This window comes from Oxyura jamaicensis, chromosome Z, assembly GCF_011077185.1.
Source record: "Oxyura jamaicensis isolate SHBP4307 breed ruddy duck chromosome Z, BPBGC_Ojam_1.0, whole genome shotgun sequence".
In the NCBI taxonomy this organism is placed as follows: domain Eukaryota; kingdom Metazoa; phylum Chordata; class Aves; order Anseriformes; family Anatidae; genus Oxyura; species Oxyura jamaicensis.
Genome location: NC_048926.1, coordinates 50,433,788 through 50,443,379, shown reverse-complemented (window position 1 = coordinate 50,443,379; position 9,592 = coordinate 50,433,788).

Here is a 9,592-nt window from a genome sequence, read left to right as displayed (position 1 = left end):
CTCGGCCTACCGCCAGGAGTCGTGCTGCTTACCTACAGCATCTATTCAGAAACTATCTGAACTACGGTTATTTGGTATTACCTATATGAAGCACTTTTGCATGCCCTCCAAAGAACACTTCTCCCTGCACAGGTAAAACTGAAAAGACAGAGCAATGGACTCAGAGCAGACTGAAGGATGTAGTGAGCAGATTTATTCTTCAAAACGTCCTTTGCTGTGGATGTAGGGAAGCTGCAGCGCTGCAGGGCATGTGAGGAAAAGCGGGGCTAGGCATCTCAGTGTCCTGCCAGGGACCACTGGCTGGAGGCTGTGCCTGCTCTCGGGATGTTTACAGCGCCTGCCAGCCCCTGCTTGCTCATCCTGCCAAACACTTGTCGTGGGGAGGGATGCCTCCACATGTCAGCAGCAATGAAAGCCAGCTGCAGGAAGAAGGGAAATTCAGTGAGATCAGCAACGTAACGCGTGACCCGTGGACTGAACTCACCAGGTATACTCCCTATTCTTGGGGAGAAAAGGCCAAAGGGGCTGATGATTTTCTCCTCTGCTTGACCTCTCCCAGCCTGGAGCAGGAAGCCCCTTTATGGCATTGGCCAGAAGGGCCACACATGGCTCAGCAAAATCACCTGGGACTGCTTATCCTGCAGGAAAAAGCAGGCTGGACCTTCCCAATGTGATGGCAGAGGGCCTGCAAGGGGAACATCTCCCTCTGAGCCCATGGCATGCCTCAGCGGTACCCAACCCAGAGAGCCAGTGACAGGTCTGTGGGTGGATGGAAAGAGGGGCACATTAAAAAGCTGGCTGGAGTGTCTCCCAGAGAGCTGTGATGAATGCATTTATGACTTTTAATCAAAATCCATTTGTTTCCTGAAAGCTTGCCTTTATTTACACCTTTGGGGATCAATGTGGATTTTGGAACTGAAGCCCATGTGAATACCAAATATAATTATTTTCAAGACTCTCTTACTTCAATAAGTTATTAAGGGTGAAGCACAGCTTTATGGCAAAGCAAGTCAGGGCTATGGAAAATAATTTAATGGTACTGGCTGAGAAAAAACTTTCTTTGAAGAGCGGGAAAGGAACTTTCCTCTTAAATAACTGGAGATGCAAATTCATCTTGTTACCAGTGCAGTAGGAAATTACCTGAAATACCAATGTTTCTGATATTTATTTCAGAAGTCAGAGCTATTTCCTTTCAAAGGCATACACTCTATTTTCAAAATAAATAAGAATGTAGGAAATTTTAGTCCCTGGGGTTGCATATTGTTTCATTGCAGCCCCTGGAAGACTGACTTATAGTGTCTGATAAAACCAAAAGTCTCACCCAACCTTTAGTGGCCTAAAGCAGCATCAAATGAACTATAGAAAACTGACTAATATCTGCTTGAACTCTGTATGCTGTCCTATTATCTTCCCCCTCTGACCAAACAGTGGGCCTGTGTGACACGTCCCAGGACTTTTGCACTCAATTCCTGGCTCCTGTGTGTACCTTTTGGGGAGCAGACCCCAGCAAGAGCGCTGCAGAAGCTTCCTCAGAGGTCCAGCTTGCACTGTGTGGCAGCAGAACCCAACTTTTATATGTTAAGTAACTGGATCCCACAATTACTCTGTTCTTTGATTTTCTGTGTGTGTGTGTGTTTTTTTTTCTTCTATCCAATAAAACACATACAGAACAATAGGAGAAAACCTCCTCTTCTATGGGAGTTCCCTTGTTGCTGGATAACATATCTGTGTTCTTATAATCTGTCTTCCTGTAAGAAATGAATCATTCTTTCTTTTCTTACAGAATTGCTGAGCTTCTTGAAGCTGAGTGGATGAAAACATGCATCACGATGAGGACAGTTTAAAAGGATGCAGGTGATCAAGAGTTTCTCTGTGACAAAAAGGTGTACCCTTTAATGCCCACCAGCTTGCCTGGATCACAGAGCAGTGGTGCTACAATAGTGTGCTATTGAGACTGTGAGACTTTTTATGATGTGAGTGAAGTTAAATGCAAAATACTAAAATTCTACCTAATGTTATGAAATCACTCTCATGAAATTTTCTGGGAATGTAATCCAGCCTCTTTTATCAAGTCTTGTCATGAATTTTCCAGACCATGAGGGAGGAGGGGCTACTAAACCTTGGCAAATACCCTTCTAGAAGTTGCTTGCTATAGCAATGGGGTGGATAAAATATAGATTATCTACTGGATTTTAGGTTGAGAGAGTGGAAAATCCCCAAAGAAATAAAAGAGAAGATAAAGTTTGACTCTTTAAAGTCACAAAATGAGAGGTTCTTGTGGGACTAAAGGAAGTGTAGAAGAAGGCTTAAGATACCCTTTTGGAATCCAGTTTAGAGGCACAAGATCCTGAAGAACTCAGAGGACACAGAAAACTGATGTGCATGCGTGCAAGGAAGAACAAGGAACTGGAAAGTCCTCTCTAGACAGGAAGAGGAAGTGCTTCCCTCTTTGTTTATTGTTTGCAAAGCATGAGAATCCATGCTGTGAATGGGCTTAAGACAGACCCCCTCATGGGTGTGTAGGGGTCTCTGATTGTCCACGTGGGTGTCCATAAAATGCCCATCTCTGTTTTGTGTTAATCTGGGTGGCGGTTTTGCATCCTCTCTGAAACTACAGTTTGCCTTATTATATGCAAAAAACCATGGTCCCACACTACTCACCTTTAAGCCTGCCACCCACAATGCGGATGGAAAGGTTAATGATCTAAAATAAAGGATGCTTCAACTTGAAAAAACTGCAAGGGACAGAGAAAGGGAGATAGGTGGGATTGGAGCTTCAAATCTATTTTCCATATTAGAAGCCTCATGGAAAAATAAGAAGAGGATAATATACCATACTCTTTTCTTGCTCTGTGACAGTATAGGATATATAAAAACTTAAATTCCCTGTAAAAGGTCAAAACAAATGTCATTCTGTCACCCTAAAACGGTTCAGGTTTCTGTGTGCATGTGTGTTTGCTTGCTTTTAAGTAGAAACTTTGGGGAAACAAACAAACAAAACCTTACATGTTTTAATCAGTCTATTTGACTGATGTTCTAAAGCTGACTTTATTTTTTCCCATGGGAAAGGAAAACAGGAACCTTCTTATTTTAGTTATTTTCCTTCAAAATAAAACACAGCTATATCAAGGACAGTAGGGTGGAAACAAGAACAACTCTCAGGGCCAAAATGTCTAGATAAAAGTTGATCTGTAAATGCTAGTGACTATCCTCTCCCATTGCAAGGTCAGTTTATTTTCTAAAGAAATATGCCAGAGGAATACATATGTCATGATTACATTTTAATAAGTGTTAATTCATGTATATATAATCTTATTTTCAAATTGCAATTTATAATCATTATGTAAAGGTTAATGTATTTGAAGATCACACATTTTAATAAATATTCAGATTGTCTGATAAATGCAGAGTTTACTGCCATTAAAAAGAAAGATTGCTGACAACAATCAGTGAAGAAGGAGAGAGAAATGCTAGCAGATTATAGCTCTGATTTTGCAAAGGTATGGGAATACCCTGTGATTTTTTATTTATTTATTTATTTATGGTACACCTTTTGAATGTTAATGTTCTGCTAAAGATGGTTTCAGACAGTCTGTGAGGCTACTGCTGTACTTGGTGAAGCAGAATCCACTGAAGAGTTGCTGAAGCAGAACTGAAATTATAGCCTGACTTTCAAGAACAACAGTATTGTCAACTAATTACTTCTAACACACAAGTAGGATTCTCCTTCCATCTGGGAGGAGGGGGGGGGGGGGGCCCGGCGCGCGGTTGTTTCATTGATATTTTTGTTTGTTTGTTTGTTTTTTGTTTTTGTAATAAACTATAAACCTTTAAAAGGCAGCTTTTCATCTTGGATTTTCACTGGTTCCTTCGCAGTCCTGATCCTTTATGCTTAGAAATAAAAGAAATGTACAGAAGAATGGAAACTAAAGATATAACTTGTAACTACCTGTAATTGCTGCAGTGGGAAATGGGTCAAGTTCACTCTCGTCTAGATGAAGGTATTTGTTTCACAGAAATTGCTTGCCTAAATTTCCTTATTTATTTTAAAAAGTTACAATCTTTATATTGCATATGCATGGTTAACACTGTCTATATATAATACATCCTACATAGCAGCTTGGGAATACTGACAGCAGACTTTAAAATTACAATAATTAAATGAATGTGTACACCAATTATTTTGTTGCATATTCCTTGTTTTCTTTCCAGAAAGTATATTACAGTTTATCATTTACAGATGTTGCAGATGTAAGAAATAGTAATATAAAATCAATTTCATGTCCTTTTGAGCTGCAAATGACTTTATTTTATTTTATTTATTTATTTAGGTAAGGATTTATGACTGTTAAGACTATAAATTTTCTACCTGCTGATTCACATAGGAACCAGACTACAAGGATTTTAACCATGTTACTCATTTTGAAGGTTTTAGCATTTTTTGGTTACTTAATTATTACCATACATTTAAATATTCATTGTGGAGAAGACTTGTAATACTGATGCCTTTGTATCTGTATATCCTCTTTTGTAAAAAAAGAAGGCATAGAGAGGAAGGAAAACTGTCTGTTGGGTGCATATTTCAAACCACTGCACAGGTGCCTGGATGGTATAAATACATTGCTGCTTCATAGATTCATGCCTTCAGATCTTCACAGGTAGTATCTCGTAAAGCTAGCAATTACTTTAGCATATGCAGTAATTCAAGCTTTTAGAGTAACAATGACTTTTTTCATGTATAAATCATCCTCACACATTTTATGTTATGTGTGTGCATTAATACTTCAAAGGTGAGGATTCATTTTAAGCATTCCATGGCGCATTAAAGAAAAGTGAGGTGCATGGTATTGTAGAGAATATACAGAAAAAAAAAAAAAAAAAAAAAAAAGATCAATTTCAATCTTTTTTTTATTGCTGAAGTTAACCCCTCCAACTTGCTTTAACAATGCCAATAGCTGAAAGGCACACCAAGAGTGTCTTTTCCCACGCAAAGTCTTTAAAAGCTGTTGAGAAAATAATGAAGATATGTGTCTGCAGGGAAGGGCAATGTCAGTTTGATAACAAATTTTTAAAAAAGAGGATGAAGTATAGCCAAAAAAGGGTATTGTTAATACATCCTCAAAAAACGTGCAGTTGCTGTTGCAAATTACCATACAGGATACAGTACAAGTGGATATAAGCCACATTTGAATACAAGGGTAGGGCATATGTCATTTAATTTTTTAGCTTTGTCCTTTTCTATAATCAAGTTTAGTTTATTTACAACAGGTTTAAGATGCCCATCACTGCAACTGAGCTGTGGGCACATGGAAATATCTTCACTCAAATAGTTTGTGTACAGATGTTTGAGCCTGAAGAAACTTGCCATGTGTTTTTGTAGCTAAGGAAGTGAGTAATCAGTGAAACTAGTATGGGTGGTATAGGAAAATCATGCACATGGGCTTGGCACAGTTGTGTGCTTGCTACATTCCATGGGATATTTCATAATGGAAACCCAATTGCTCCACTAACATAGGGTACCTACACATCAGGCATACATTGTGAAGCACCCAGCGCAGTCACAGGACCACATTCTGCCCTTACACATTAATTAGTCCAGTAAATCTCGAGTGAACAAGAAAAGGACAAAGGGAATGCTCCAGATGCTTAAAGCAAAGAATATTCTGTTTTGTCTTAGTCTTGATGTGTTCATTGCTTAATTGTCATTTTTATCACTTATATTTTACAGAGCCAAAAGTGTAACTAGACAAGATGATAATTAAGTCAGCAGAACTGTAGCAGTATGCTTGGCCTTCAGTCTAGTTAACAGGTCAAACATATTAAACCATATGTCCCCATGAGTAGTTTTTGCTGGTCAGATTCTTCCTTTTAATCTACTTGTTTCAAAGGCCTCTCTTTTTTTTTTTTTTTTTTTTTTTTTTTTTTATGTGATATAGACAGAACAGTGCAATGAATAATCTGCCAAGAAATAGAAATAAACAGATGCCACGACACTAAATGATGCTTCATTCTTAATGTTTGTTGTTCTAAAAATTAAAATACCTGCTTTAAATACATGTGCATGTACATTGTATATGTCACATTTTAGCCTGGATGTCTTCAATAGATTTTTGAGTTACCATTTCTGCATCTCTTTCGAAAGATGAAGGGCCAGTAATGCTAATCCAAATGTACCTCAGGCTACGCTGGGACAACTTTTGGCAACTGAAGGTCAGTTAAAAAGCTTCTCTTGTATCTCAGAGTGTTTGTGCCATACTCCAGCCACGCAAATAGGATCACTGGAGAGTTTATGAACAGGCAGGATACAGAAATTGGGGAAAAGGGTAGAAGTGAGATTCTACTCCGCAAAATGAGAATGTGATTTACTACAGTCTCTTTGGTTGTGACTTTTCAAAAACATACATGGCTTTCATGAAAAGAATGTACATATATGAGTGTTGCCACAAAATGTCATTTACATTGTATATGGTAGCAAAGAAAGGGCAGTTTAAACAACAGAACAAAACCAAATTTAATTGTAAGTTCCTAGAGATACAGTTCTTGTAGCCTATCTTTCCATTAGACCTACTGTTTTCAAAGTAAGAAGCTTTAAAATGTGAGCCCTGAGGAAATCCTTTAACTATAGAGCAATTTTCAACTAAAGTCAACTTTGAAACAAGTGAAATGCAGAAAGCCCTGAAAGACCAGTCAAAGGTGCTGTGAACAAGTTTAACTCTAAAGAGTCCTGTGAATTTGTCTTTCATACCAATGCGTAGATAGCTCTACCAACTAATTCAATGTCATTTTAATTTCAAAAATCTTAGTGGCTTGACAAGAAAAGTTGCCTTTTGGTGACATTTGACCAGATCTTGTGCTAATAGGTCAGCTACTGCCTTGAAACTATATGAAAGATATTAAGTCTTGGGATGTGCCCAGGACTAACATGTCGATTCAATGCTGCTAATAATATGCAAGTTCAGTTCTGTTTCTTTATTACTTTATAAATGTAGTACCTTAGAATGTAAGCACCACCTCAGGGAGATCTATAATTGAAGTACCTAATGGATGTGTGCACACTGGCAAGGAGAAATTATAATAACCTGATGTGGATAGAGTGATGTGCAATTGTGTACTTATTAAACAAAGGATTAGTCACATCTGCAAGGAACCCATTATAGAAAGTAATTGAACAGGGCATCCCTGCATTAAAACAAAACCAAAAAAGCAGGGCTATTTTTTTTTTTTTTTTAAAAGTAAAGGATAATCTCAAGTGAAGGTTAATATTTTTTTTTTTCCTATCATTTTTAAGTTTATCTGAGATGTAAAAATAATAATAATAATAAAAAAAATAAAAATAAAAATCCTGGAATCTTGGTTGCATCAACTACTTTTAAACAATCTCGAGGCTTTTCCACCCATACCATAACCTGGATCATTTCTGAGTGACTGGAACAAGCTGAAAAGAAAGCTCTTGTCTCCCCTGCCAGCCTTCAATTTGTACCATGGAGGTATGATGAAGTTCAGGCAGGCTGGAGAATTCTTACAAGCACTGCAGAGGTCCTTATACAAGCAAATACATTTTAAAGTTATGTTACCATTTCTGGGTGGTCTCCTACATAGGGAACATTTTCTGTTGGAAGACGTTTCTGGTGCCCAACTCCAGTGGAGCTCTCCTGACACAACCAAAAGTGACTGGCAGGGAAGAAGACGGAGGGCTCAGGGTCTCCCTTGCACCATCCACCAGCTGCTGCCAGTTCCAAGTCCAACTGATTACTTGTGCCTAGAAAAAACACCCAATTAATGTCATTAGCTAGTTAACTTCTGCTTTCAAGTACCTATGAACTTGTATCAGTAGAGACAGTTAAACATTATTTTGATGCAGAGGAAACGGTCGATGATATCACTAAAGTTCTGGCTTGCAGAAGTGCTCCAAACAGGGCAAAGGGTGTGATTATGCCGGGTATTGTGCCTTTCTATGGAGACAGACTGCCTGTCCCAAAAACCTTATAATTGTATGCAGTGATGAGCACACTCAGAAGGCTGTCTGGAGCCCAAAGCCCAGGAAATACATTCCTTTCAGCTATGCAATGCAGTCTTGTTATTTTCCTACATATAATCTATAGCATAAAGATTAGCATTCAGAGTATGAAAAACTGCTAAGTATAAAACTATCACACATCCCCCCTATTCCTAAAATCAATCAGTATCACTCAATGGTATGAAAATGAGCACCTTGTTCATCTCTGTATTATCCAGAATAGGTGCCTATACAGAGCCTAAAGGAAAATAATTAACTGCATTTGATTAGCACTGAGTCACTGATTGCACATATCTCTCTGAAGTCAAATTTATTCAAAAACTGGAAAGATACTGTGTTCTGAGTCTATGTGTATTCCAAATTTGACATTTAAAACCAGCATGTCAAAAGCTGATCTTTCCTGACAGTTGTTTTCTCCCACAGTCACCCACAGCATTGACACAATGCCTAGGAAAATGTCAGGAAAGCATTTCCTATAACACTCAGATCTGTGAGAGCAAGTATGGAATACTGCATCTTGTGATTGCAGGTTTAGGGAAGAGTGTTAAGTGTGTATAATATGTATATAGCTGACAGTGTATGCTTAAATGGCATGGAAATCCATGACATAATGTGTGAGTGTTACAGTTTTCTGTAGTCAAACTACCAGAGGTCTTTAAAAAGGGGGCAACACTGCTTTTGACCTTCACTGTGGTATCTCTGCCACCATGTTACATGCCTATCTCAATTTATATATTTCTTCCTCTTTTATAACAAGATTGTTTATCACCAGGGCTATTTCCTCCACAAGGTATCATAATAAAATAAAATAAAATAAAACCAAACCAAACCAAACCAAAACAACAACAACATAAAACAACAAAAAAGCAGTCAGCTTTATTAAACTGGGTGTTAAGTTTTAGCTCACTGTTAGACAGTCCTCTGCATTTCTTATCAGTTGGTAGATGAAACATGCTTTCCAAAAATGAGAAGTTAAAATTTCAAATCTTCCTACCGTTTCAATCATAAATTGAATCAGGCAATAATAGCAGTGCAATTCCAATATTTTTGTTGCTTTAATACTTTCTCTATTTTGTTTGAGGTATATTTTTTAGAATAATACCATCAAAATGATAGTGTGACTGTACTTTCTGAATCCATTTGTACCTGTTAACTGGTTGTGCTGAGGCATGCTTATAACTAATTATTGACCCAAGACCAGTGACAGAGTAGCCGCAACCACTTGCAAGTTTCACTTGTGCATGCTGTGTGTTGCATTGTGTTCTTCTTTTCCCTTTTCTTCTGAAAATGTTCAGCTGAGACAGTGCTGCCCTTCAACCTTCAACACTTCTGTTCCTGAGGTCGTTTCTCAGGTGGTGTCGATGACCAGGCCTAAGCTGTGGCATCCAGCCGTGCTTCCTTCCTACTGGAAGGAAAACCCCAGTGTGTGAGGGAGGAGGAAGCAGCAGCTGGCAGACACCCAGACAGACGGACACAGCAGCAGAAGTGCCAGGCCAGCGGTAGCACAGTGTGTGCTCTGCTGTCCAAAAACAGCCAAACTCAGTCACAAATCTTGGAGATCCTCTTGATGTCACG